We start from the raw sequence: 12,457 nt of genomic DNA on the forward strand, positions 1-12,457 counted from the left end.
ATTATTATTATTATTATTATTATTATTATTATTATTATTATTAGTATTAGTATTAGTATTAATTACGTCGAATACCCGGCCAGTTGGTTACACTCCAAACAGTTCAACAGACACACAGCATAGTCTCCTTTAGATGGATAAATTTAACACAATATTATTAGCCCATCAGGTGGCCATGTTCGTTAAGTCTTTAATGATCTGATACTGTGGTTAGCCGGTTCGAGTTCCGTTGGTGGAAAAATGTCACTACGGGAATGTTGGCCCGCAGGGTAGGAGTGGTGGTGGTATGCAATTTGTAATCACCAGATTGCGTGCCAAAAGCAGGTTACCCATCGGTGTCAAAGCCCTGCACCAGGCGAACCAAACATGTCCTCGGACACTGTCGGTACTGAAAGCTGGATGCAAAATAAATTATAATATTGTAGAGAGAAACAGTGATCCGGAATGAGTGACTCAGACGGTTAAGGCGCTGGATTTCTGTGCCCAACTTGGCAGGTTCGATATTGGCTTAGTCCGGTGGTATTTAAAGTTGCTGAAATATATCAGCCCCGTGTCGGTTCATTTACCGGCCCTAAAAGAACTCCCGTGGACAAAATTTCGGTACTTTAGCCTGTTCCAAAAATCGCAAAAGTAGTCAGTGGGACACAATACCTGTAACAGTGAAAACTACACCGAATAACAAGACTTCCTAACTTACAGTATGTGTATTCTATTTTATTCCACAGTTCATCGCACAGTTCTTAACGGGAATCAAGTTATGGGGGAGCGTTAGTTAAATAGACAATAAATGAAATATAACTTTATTGTTACTTTACCCTAGCGTGAGGAGTAGTTCTGATGGGCTAATGACGTGCTTTAAACATGTTTTGCTCTGATAAAATATGTATTATTATTATTATTATTATTATTATTATTATTATTAAAGCGTCTTTATTGTGGCGAAGTTAGGGCTCCCGGCCCTTTCTTACACTTAACCACTTCATGTATATACAATGTATATTTTACATAAAATTTAAACATATGAAATCTTTACGACCTAAAGTATAACTAAAGCAACTAAAGTATCACTAACTAAACTAAGGTGAGTAAAGTATAACTAAATTATATACAGGAACACATTGCAATAAACAACCATATTCACTCTCATTCATGCATTCCATTCACGCTCAAGAAAGACTGGAAGTGCTTAAAAGATGACGCTGGCAAAGGATTTTAAATTTTGTCTTAGATTTAGCTTCCCTGATGTCATTGGGGAGTTCATTCCACCAGCTAGTGGCGGTGATAGTGAACGATCTGTTGTAGGTTGCGGTTCGATGCACAGGAATTTCTAGCGTACAGCCTGACCGGGTATTGAACAGATGCAGGGAACTAAGGTAGCGAAATCTGGTGGATAGGTAAGGAGGAGTGTTTTCAGAAAGCACTTGATACACCAAAGTAGTTGCGTGGAATCTACGTCTACTACCTTCATGTAGTATTATTTGCAGTGTTTTTGGCAACAAATTCACGAACTGTTTTGAAAATAGTATACAGTGCTGTGTAATTACTGGCCGGCTGATGAATTAGCCGAAGTATTATAATTATAACAAACACGGCAAACACGTTGGATGCCACTTTTTATGAGTTTTGCTTTTCGGGATGAAACGTTATTGTCACCCTCTGCAAGCGGGCATACATTTAGCTTAACAGGAAATCCGGTGTCCACCTTAGTGCTCTAAGTGTTAAGTGAATTATCTGAAAAAGTAAAAAAAATTATAATACTGTTTTCAAGTGATCAGACACAATTGTTCCGCAGCATAATTGTTATTTTGATAATCATTCTTAAAATGTGTCCTACATTCAATTTTGCCTTAACATTGTGGATTTAACCGAGTACCTGCTGCTTCGAACTGAATAGATCGATCGATCAATCAATCAATCAATCAATCAATCAATCGCCATTTTTCTGCGTTTAGGGCTGTCACCCAGGAGGCACATTTCCTATCAGATGTTTACCTAGACATTTTATTAATGATTTCAAAAGGAGTTGGAAATTTATCTAATATCTGCCTTGGTTATTTTTTTTTTGCTAGGGGCTTTACGTCGTACCGGCACAGATAGGTCCTAACCGGGCGAGTTGGCCGTGCGCGTAGAGGCGCGCGGCTGTGAGCTTGCATCCGGGAGATAGTAGATTCAAATCCCACTATCGGCAGCCCTGAAGATGGTTTCCAGTGGTTTCCCATTTTCACACCAGGCAAATGCTGGGGCTGTACCTTAATTAAGGCCACGGCCGCTTCCTTCCAACTCCTAGGCCTTTCCTATCCCATCGTCGCCATAAGACCAATCTGTGTCGGTGCGACGTAAAACCACTAGCAAAAAAAAAAGATAGGTCTTATGGCGACGATGGGAGAGGAAAGGCCTAGGAGTTGGAAGGAAGCGCCCGTGGCCTTAATTAAGGTACAGCCCCAGCATTTGTCTGGTGTGAAAATGGGAAACCACGGAAAACCATATTCAGGGCTGCCGATAGTGGGATTCGAACCTACTATCTCCCAACTCGCCCTGTGGTTAATTATTACAATCCCTAATTCCTCTTCTTATAAACTAATATTTGCCTAAATTTTCCCTCTTGAAATCCAAGTTTCTTTCCTATCTATAAAAGCTCCAGCCACGCTTACACCGCTTAATCTTCTCAGCCAGAAGTTTGCAATACACTTCTTTTTTTCTTTTTTAGCTAGTTGCTTTACGTCGCACTGACACAGATAGGTCTTACGGCGACGATAGGACAGGAAAGGCCTAGAAATTGGAAGGAAGTGGCCGTAGTCTTAATTAAGGTACAGTCACAGCATTTTCCTGGTGTGAAAATGGGAAACGACGGAAAATACACTTCTAACACAACTCGTCTGTCACAATCACCCAGTATACACCGTGCTGTTTATTGTGGCTTCTCTCTAGTTCACGAATAAAGTAAGGCTGGTGAGGTTCACGAACACTGGAACCATGTTATAACTGGTGTCATACCAGTGATTTATACGTCATCTCTGATAAAAATTTGCATCTTGTCACAAGATGCTTCTAACATTATAAGTAAGTGCCAATTATTGAAATCTTACTTGGAATGCGTCTCAGAGGAGAGAAGTGTTCATTGCGGTGTCCAGGAACCCATTAACCCACCCCTAGAAGTGCATTCACTTTTATAATATTTTCATTGCTGAAGTAGCTACTTGTATTCCTATTGGCCAACGTAAAGTGTCCGGCCAATTATGAGGGGATTCCATTATCAACCCCGGCACAATAAAAACACAAGTAAACCTGGTGGCTTATACCCCCAAGATCCTCTTTCTTTGTATCTGTATCACTAGTCTTGTCCAGGTTCTACCCTAACCGTCCGCATGGCAAGAAATATCAAATCCTAAAAGCAATAAAAACCATCACCGCCCATTAGTTCCTCAAGCCCTACCCATTAGTTCTTAAGTACTGTAGAGAGTTTGGCAGCATTGTCCACCGCCTGACAACGTCCTGCCCCAAGAAGGCCACGAGAAGTAAACAAACGACAGTCGTTCCGCGCGTACGTCTGTGTTGTGAACGTCTTGTGTCGAGGGAGCAAGTATTGATGTCCTCCCATTTTCATCCTTACTACATACACTAAATACTTTTATAACCACATAGAGATACCTTTAACCTTTATTTACAATCCCGTTTGAGTGATTACGCCAACGCTTTCCTTATATTACCACCTAAGTACCCTTAGTAATCCCAACGAGTTACTTTCACTCCATCTACACAGTAATTAAAAATGAGAAGAACTCTCATCTTGGTGAAACTTAAAACCTGACTTTTCACTCCGTTTAACATCATAACATTGACTGCTATCCATCTCATACCTTTGTCTAGGTATTTTTCAGTCACTCACAATTCTGGAACTCATTTATTACTTTATGCATTATAAGAACCTTATCTGTGATCCCACTTCTTCACTCATATCATATACAGCTTGTAGTCCTCCAGCCTCGTACTTTCTACGTATAAGTGTCCCGCATGCACTAATGATGAACGGGATGCCTAGTCGCTGGTTTCCAAAGGAGAACTACAACGTGCTAGATTTCGGATATGGAACAAATAGCAGTCATTTTATTAAACACGTTCTGTAACAGAGTGCATTATTTTGTAAATACGCCAAAGATGCAGAAAATACCATTTTATAACTCACAAAATTATCCACGAACATATATTACACTCTATCAAAGAACCGCTTGTATATAGTATGTTCCTTGAACGATTTATTAGCTCTTTACTGCAAATCTTTTGAGCGAAATACGTGTATCGAAGGCAGATGGCTCTTTGCAAACTCATGTGCATATCGCCTGCGAGCTTCGGCTGCATTCTGACCAGATTATGTATTTGTATTCGTCATTGATGAACACACCAACCATTAGGCTTATGCCGTGTCAAGAAAACATAGTGAAACTCTTTACGTTTTGCAGAGAACTTTGCTCCACTTCTTCAGGAGAAAATATCGACTGTTCGTTGCATTTTATATAATTAGTTTCTACTTTCTTCACCCACGTTTGTCCCTAATTCGCCTGATGTCTTCGCTAACACTCTCAAAGCACACACAGTGTGATAGACCATCTTAATTGGAGCTTAATATACCGGGTGACTTGGCCGTGCGGTAGCTATGAGCTTGCATCCAGGAGATAGTGAGTTCGAACCCCACTTTCGGCAGCCCTGAAGATGGTTTTCCGTGGTTTTCATTTCCACACCAGGAAATTATGGCTGTACCCAAATTAGGGTCACGGCCGCTTCCTTCCCAATCCTAGGCCTTTCTTATCCCATCGTCGCCATAAGACTTATCTGTGTCGGTGCGACGGAAAGAAAATAGTAAAAAAAAAGAGCTTAATGTTGCCATCAGCTCCCCCTTGTAGCGCTGTGCCAGCATACAGCGAGCCACCACGTGACGAACGAGCGTACCACAACAGTTCTCCAACGGTACGAGCCGTGAAAGAATCAATGTTAACACCAGCCATTGTCGGTATGTTGATAGCAACTGGAGTCATGCTGTACCAAATACCAGCCTAATATTATGCGTCTGAAACCGAGGCCTACTAACGCAAGGGGATGCATTGGGCGGGTAGTGATGAGGAACATGCATAAGTGGCCGTCCGGTTGTTATCTCTTCGTATTCTGGCGTAACTTGCCTGCAGGCAGTAATAGCCCCGTGAAAATCATTAATTAGACAACCCGTTCATCATTAGTGCATGCGGGACATATGCAAGGAGAAAGTGCGAGGCTGGCGGGTCACCTGGTATATACATTAGAGGCCGCTCTTCATTGGCTATCCCTGTGTATGTTATACTGTAATCTGATTACTATTAATACCACTGGGGTTGGGAAAAGCTAAACGAAACTTTTGATATAAAAATGTGTAATTTCAAAATAATATTTAATTTGGAAATTTTTTCGTAGATGCTACCTTTAAGGAAACATGATACACATCTATAACTGTTCGCTCCTCATCCTCCCTCCCCACCCTATCTCCAATTTCCAAGCAACGTCATACCTGAGATTCTCATTAATAACACAATAATGTGCCAAAGAATGGGCATTGTTCGGTACTCATTGTATTCTGCTGAAAGTAGAGCACAACGGGACTGAATACATCTCCTAGTTATTCGATTTAATTAGTTCTGTAACTTAAAGCATATCCTTGCTTCCCTTCCTTTCTCTTTCATGGTATACTCAATAAATTTCTCTACATTGTGGCAGTAAGATGGAAGCCGTCTTGTCTTCCGCCTTGTTTATAGGCTATTATGGAAAACCAGTGACGGTTATACCAAGAAAATATGAAAAAGGTCGGCAAGCAAGTATCCATCGCGGGATGTAAATGACCTTTCCACTCTTTTAGACCTATTTATTTATCCGGCTTTATCATGAAATGCAATACATCTGATTTCTTTAAACCTTAATAGAAAAGTCATGATTTTATTTATTTATTTATTTATTTATTTATTTATTTATTTATTTATTTATTTATATATGCCTTTGTATGTGGCGAAGTCAGGCTCAGTGTTAATTATTAACATTATTTACACTACCTAACAATAGCTATAAATTATACTTATTCTCATTCACTCTAACATTCATGCAACTTGTTCACGTATTTAAGAGGAATTCTCCACAAGATCGTTTAAATGAGGCTATTGAAGTTCTATTACGTGTATTGACAGGGAGAGTGTTCCATAGCCTTGCTCCAGTCACCTGGAAGGAGCGGCTATTTACAGATGAGTGATTAAAGGGTACCATGAGGGTAGATGTCGATCTGGTATTATGTCTATGGGAGAGGAAGTTAAAATTAGAGGATAGGTATTTAGGTGTAGATTCGTTCAGAAGTCGCAGGATGTATATTTCTTAGTGTATTAGTACTCAGTTTATCGATTTTCAGCAAAGATAGCTTCATATAATAAGGGGATATATGTGTCTCACGCTCAATAGTTCTATTTCTTATTACTAGCAATAACTTATTGAATACATTTAGTTTCCTTCTTCCCCCTCCATGTCCCTTCCGGTAGTACGAGGTTCCGTATTCCCACCGCCTTCCTCTTACCCAAAAGCCCATCTTTATACGTATTCCAGACATGATTGTGGAATACCACATCTCTCAATAGGAAATTAGATATTGACATGAACATGTCTTGTTGCTGAGGGTCATCCGCAAATGTGTATGACGTAACGCGACAAAATGTCTGACGGAGGTGACGTCATTACTGAGCTAGTTAGCCGTGCGGTTAGGGGCGCGCAGCTGTTAGCTTGCATTCAGAAGATGGTGGATTTGAATCCCATTGTCAGCAGCCCTGAAGATGGTTTTCCGTGGTTTCGGATTTTCACACCAGGCAGATGCTGGGACTGTACCTTAATTAAGGCCATGGCCACTTCCTACCAGCTCCTAGCCATTTCCTCTCACACCGTCGCCATAAGATGCCACGTAAAGCCAATTGAAAAACAAACTCTGAAGCGTATTCCTCACCGAGTTGTCAGTGTGAGGGCGAGCATTATAATGAAGAAGCATAATCCCTCTCGATAACATGCCCGGGCGTTGTGACTTAATAACGCGCGTCACTTTCTGGAACATGACTTCATAGCGCTGTGCATTGATTGTGGTCTCATGCTTAACTTGAAGGATTACTTTAGCTGGGTTGATTGGCTCAGACGGTTGAGGAGCCGGCCTTGTGATCCCAACTTTGCAGGTTCGATTCTGGCTCAGTCCGGTGGTATTTTAAAGTGCTTATATACGTCAGCCTCGTGACGGTAGATTTACTGGCACGTAAAAGAACTCTTGCGGGACAAACTTCCGGCATCTCTGCGTCTTCGTAAACTGTCAGCAAAGTAGTTAGCTGCACGTAAAGTATCTTGGGCATTATGTATCATAAGTGCCTGTCTTTTGAAGCACTTGGAGAAGGCTATTATGTAAGCAGGCCATAAATTGTAGGGAGGAACATAAATAGTATGATGTACATCAAATTGTTCATTATCTTCAGTATATGGGCGCGTTTAATTTAACCTTGTAATGGAATATACCGTATATCACACCCCCACGCCATATTTATTGCAACATATATTATTATCATTATTATTATTGCTATTTTATTGGTATATCTATATATAAAAAATTGATGAAAACTAAAGTCAATCAGTACGGCCATTCTATCTGGTCGATTTTCTTCATTTTTAATTGAAAGGTATTCATACACAGATTTGTCATCGGGCACTATAAATCACTTAACTTTCGCCTTTCTCAAATTATTTGATTTTTTCAATTTTTTGTCTCTTTGAAGCTATCATATCATTGGCTCTAATAGAGGTACGGAGTTCGTTTTGACCTAAGAACACTCAGTGGATCAATATCTTTCATTTCAGCTCTTAACTATTCAAATTGGTCGATTCTCAGGAAAGTTATGAGTGCACATTCAATTTGACGTCCCATTTCTTCAACATTCTTTTTTTCTCATTGAAGCAATTAAATCTTTCGTTCTAATTGAGGTGCGCAGTTCGTTTTGGTCTAAAAACGCTCAGTGGATCAAGCGCTTTCTTTTGAGGTAATAAGTACTTACATTGGTAGATTATGAGAATAGTTATGTGTACATTTGTCTCCATGACGAAGATCTTTCAAGGACTTTTTAATAGTTAGGCGCGTAGTGTTGTTTCAAGAAACGTTTAATTCAATTTCCTTGTGTGATGTATTTTCAAGTGTTTTCTTGACACAATATTACATTCTATTATCGCAGCAGATCATGTGCTTTATTTCATCAAGTCGGAACTTTGCAAATACATCCGTGAGGATAGTAACGAACACCACCATACATTGTACATTGCGGGCGGAGCCAGCGGGAAACTGCTAGTTAATGTAAGAATATTGGAAGCTAGAATGACTACATGTTACTAGTAGATACTAGTATTTTATTTTGTACAGGCAGTTGGGAAACTCATAGCTATTTCCAGGTGTATGTATGTTCAGTCTTCAGCCCTAAGGCTGGTTGGATCCTCAACAGCTCTGCCATCAGCTGTCATAGATGGCCTAGGCATCACTGAAGAGGCATACTAGGGAAATGAGGAGTGAGGTAGTTTCCCGTTGCTTTCCTCACCGAGCCAGAAGTTGCTTTTACATATCAGTCTGCCAAGTCCACTGAAATGCACGCACCAACCGACCCTATGAGCAATATTTTCACACCATTCATAGCAGGGACTGGCTGCAGAAGGAATGGCATTACTAACATCGCTCATACCTCAGTCACTTTCATATTGTCAAAGCCAAGGATAAGACAGAGACAGATCAATGAAAGTAACAAAATTGCTCTAGCCTATACCAGAAGACATAGTGCACTGTAAACACTAGGTCCTGCTAGCAAAGGCATTGGTATGGAAAAACATCCAGGGGAAATTTTGTGAGTCGTGCGGAGAGTCCAAGTCATGAGACATGGATATCCCAAAATCATAGGTTCGGGCGTGGTCGGGAAATAGCCACGTGTTACCATAGCGCGGGAAATATCTGGCTCATGATGGACAAACACGCCTTCACGAGCTTCGAGATATCGAGACGGAGTGGGGGTGAGAAAGTCTACTTATAGCCTACATCTGAAAGACTCGGTTCAGCAAACACTGTACTATCACTATGAACATTAACGAGTTTACAATTGATTATGGACGAATGGACCAGTGTTGTATTTTACTTATGCTAGTGTACTGATCTAGCACATGTACTTGGTCTTCTGTATCTCCTGGCAACTTTCGGTTTGTTTGTGTGCACAAGCGAAAGTGTCTAAAACCAACTGTTAGTGGTGTCTGAGCTAGAGGTACAGTATAAAAGTGGTATATCATGTGTTGATGGTGAGAGCCGGCAATTTATATGGATACAAAAAACAGTGACGGAGTATCTATATAAATATATGCATTGTAACTATTGGTCATACCGAGCTCGATAGCTGCAGTCGCTTAAGTGCGGCTAGTATCCAGTAATCGGGAGATAGTGGGTTCGAACCCCACTGTCGGCAGCCCTGAAGATGGTTTTCCGTGGTTTCCCATTTTCACACCAAGCAAATGCTGGGGCTGTACCTTAGTTAAGGCCACAGTCGCTTCCTTCCCATTCCTATGCCTTTCCCATCCCATCGTCGCCATAAGACTTATCTGTGTCGGTGCAACGTAAAGCAAATAGCAAAAAAACTATTGGTCAGCGGACTCACTACAAATGGTAGTGCAGTCCTCGTTGCCGTTTCTCATTGCTTTTTGTTCTAGGTTTATGGAATGTACATAGGGAGCCTTCCAGCAGTTGTACATACTTGCTGAGTGTGTTGCTATTTTATATTTGTTGTGTGTTGATGAAGTGCTAATGTACAAATTATAGTTAGGTTAGAATATATAGTTTATTTTCAAATAATGGAGAAGTTAGTTGAGAACATGGGTGCAGTTCCTACCTGTTTAATCGTTTTCAGAGGGTTAGGTAAGGCCCTAAGCAGATGTGCCAGTAAGCAGCTTTATGTACACACCCTGTGAGAGAGAATGATCATGCTATCGAAATTCGAGGAATATTATTTTGAACCCTGGCGCCCAAATCCCGGACATTTCAGTTAAGTATTTCATTTATTTTATTTTATTCATTTAAATGCATTTATATAACAAATGACACCCAATGGTTATTGGAAATTTACAACCTACATAAGATTATGTACAGAATATAATATACAGTAGTGGAAATACCTTCCTTTATTTTACAGCAATAAAAATTATCGCATTATGTGTTACCTTCTTTTATATTTGTAGTAACTAACTGCATGAGATATATATTCTGAAAGCAGTGACGCAGTGTGCGGTTAAGTAACTTTATCGCGCATGTGCGTTGAAAGTTATTTACGTAAAAACCATGCAAAATGATGTTTTATATTACGAGTACGGTCGAAATTTCAAAACGAGTGAAATAAACCTATCATTTTAGTGGCTGTTGTGTACAATATTTTATTTCATACTTTGGCTAATATACGTACTTTATTACACACCATTTTGATACGTCACCACGCAAATAATCCATGTTTTACTCATACAGTGATGTTTCTTTCTGTTTTGTTGTGTGTGCTGCTATTTATTTATTTATTTATTTATTTATTTATTTATTTATTTATTTATTTATTTATTCATTTATTTATTTATTTATTTATTTATTTATTTATTGTATGCAAATATACAGGCGTTAACCGAATTGCAATATTTGCTCATAAGTTCTAATCGTATAAAATATAATTAAAAAATACGAGAAATAAGATAATCACAAAATAGAGTATGAAATAAAGAGTTACCTAATTATAGTATGACAGCAGTGATAAAGATAAATAATACAATAAAACGAAGAATAAGAACAAAACAAAAAGAGAAATTATCTGTAATAAATGCTTACAAGATTTCAAAAATTCTAATTTCTTATTTTGAAATAAATCTATATTCAGAGGATGTAATTTATTATACAGTGACATCATTCTGCATAGGGGTGAATTTACATGTTTGTTTGTGTTAACTCTTGGCAAGAAAAACAAATTCCTAAATTTACCTGCTGGTTTTCTAGGTGCATACAGTAAGAGTTGACAAGTTAAATCAATACTGTCTATTTCATTGTTAACCAACTTATAGAGAAAAATCATCGACTGACATTTTCTTCTGATATCAAGCCTTTCAAAATCAAACATTTCAATCATCTCATGATATGATAAATATTTAGGATATTCTCCGCTTTGCCTGAAATATATATTTCAAGAACGTTTTTTTTTTTTTTGGATCCTTTCTATCAAATCTGTGTGAACTTTTGTTGATTGATTCCAAATAATAGAGGCATATTCCATATTTGATCGAACTAATGAAAGGTAAGGTAAGGGTTGTTCTGCCCGAAGGCAGGTCCGAACCTCCGGAGAGGTGTTCCTGAGTCGGAGTTTACGTGCGGTAGGGTGGCCAGTTCCTTTCCGCTCCTCCATTCCCTTACCCCCCCTCCAACAGCGCGTGGCAACCCATCCAACTCCTGACCACGCCCAATGTTGCTTAACTTCGGAGATCTCACTGGATCCGGTGTCTCAACACGCCTACGGCCGTTGGCGAACTAATGAAAAATACAAACAAAATAAAGATATATTACTTAGGCTATACGAATGTCTCATTATAAACTCAAGGCTCCTGTATGCCTTATTCACAACATTTTCAATATGACCAGTGAAACTTAAATCACTAGTTAATATTACTCCTAAGTAATGAAAGATATGAAAGATATGAGAATCATGAACATAACTTTATGCCGTGACAAAATAACAATAGTAAGGTTAATTGAATCAGTGAACAACTCATTAAGCTACCAGAGTCAAAAAACATGATCCCTCTGTCTTGGATTAAAGAATGTAATACGATCTTTATGGTACACTGTAATATATGTGATACTTATCTTTCGGAAAAATATACTAACCTAGACAACAGTTAAGATGCTCATGGCGGCATATTACTTGAGCTGGTAATGCAGAGACGCCATTTTTGGTGTAGACGGGTACAGAACTACAGTGCTATAAACAGATTGAGAAACAACGTTAAGTTCGATGTTCGCTGATTCATAATCTCTTTCACTATCCGTGTTTGCATTAGTGTGAATTGTAGTTCTACCAATCAGCTACGACTTCTGATGTAAGTGTCCGGGAATTAGTTCATCATCATCATCTGTTTACCCTCCAGGTTCGGTTTTTCCCTCGGACTTAGCGAGGGATCCCACCTCTACCGCCTCAAGGGCAGTGTCCTGGAGCTTCAGACTCTTGGTCGGGGGATACAACTGGGGAGTATGACCAGTACCTCGCCCAGGCGGCCTCACCTGCTATGCTGAACAGGGGCCTTGTGGAGGGATGGGAAGATTGGAAGGGATAGACAAGGAAGAGGGAAGGAAGCGGCCGTGGCCTTAAGTTAGGTACCATCCCGG

This window comes from Anabrus simplex, chromosome 9 (assembly GCF_040414725.1).
Source record: "Anabrus simplex isolate iqAnaSimp1 chromosome 9, ASM4041472v1, whole genome shotgun sequence".
In the NCBI taxonomy this organism is placed as follows: Eukaryota; Metazoa; Arthropoda; class Insecta; order Orthoptera; family Tettigoniidae; genus Anabrus; species Anabrus simplex.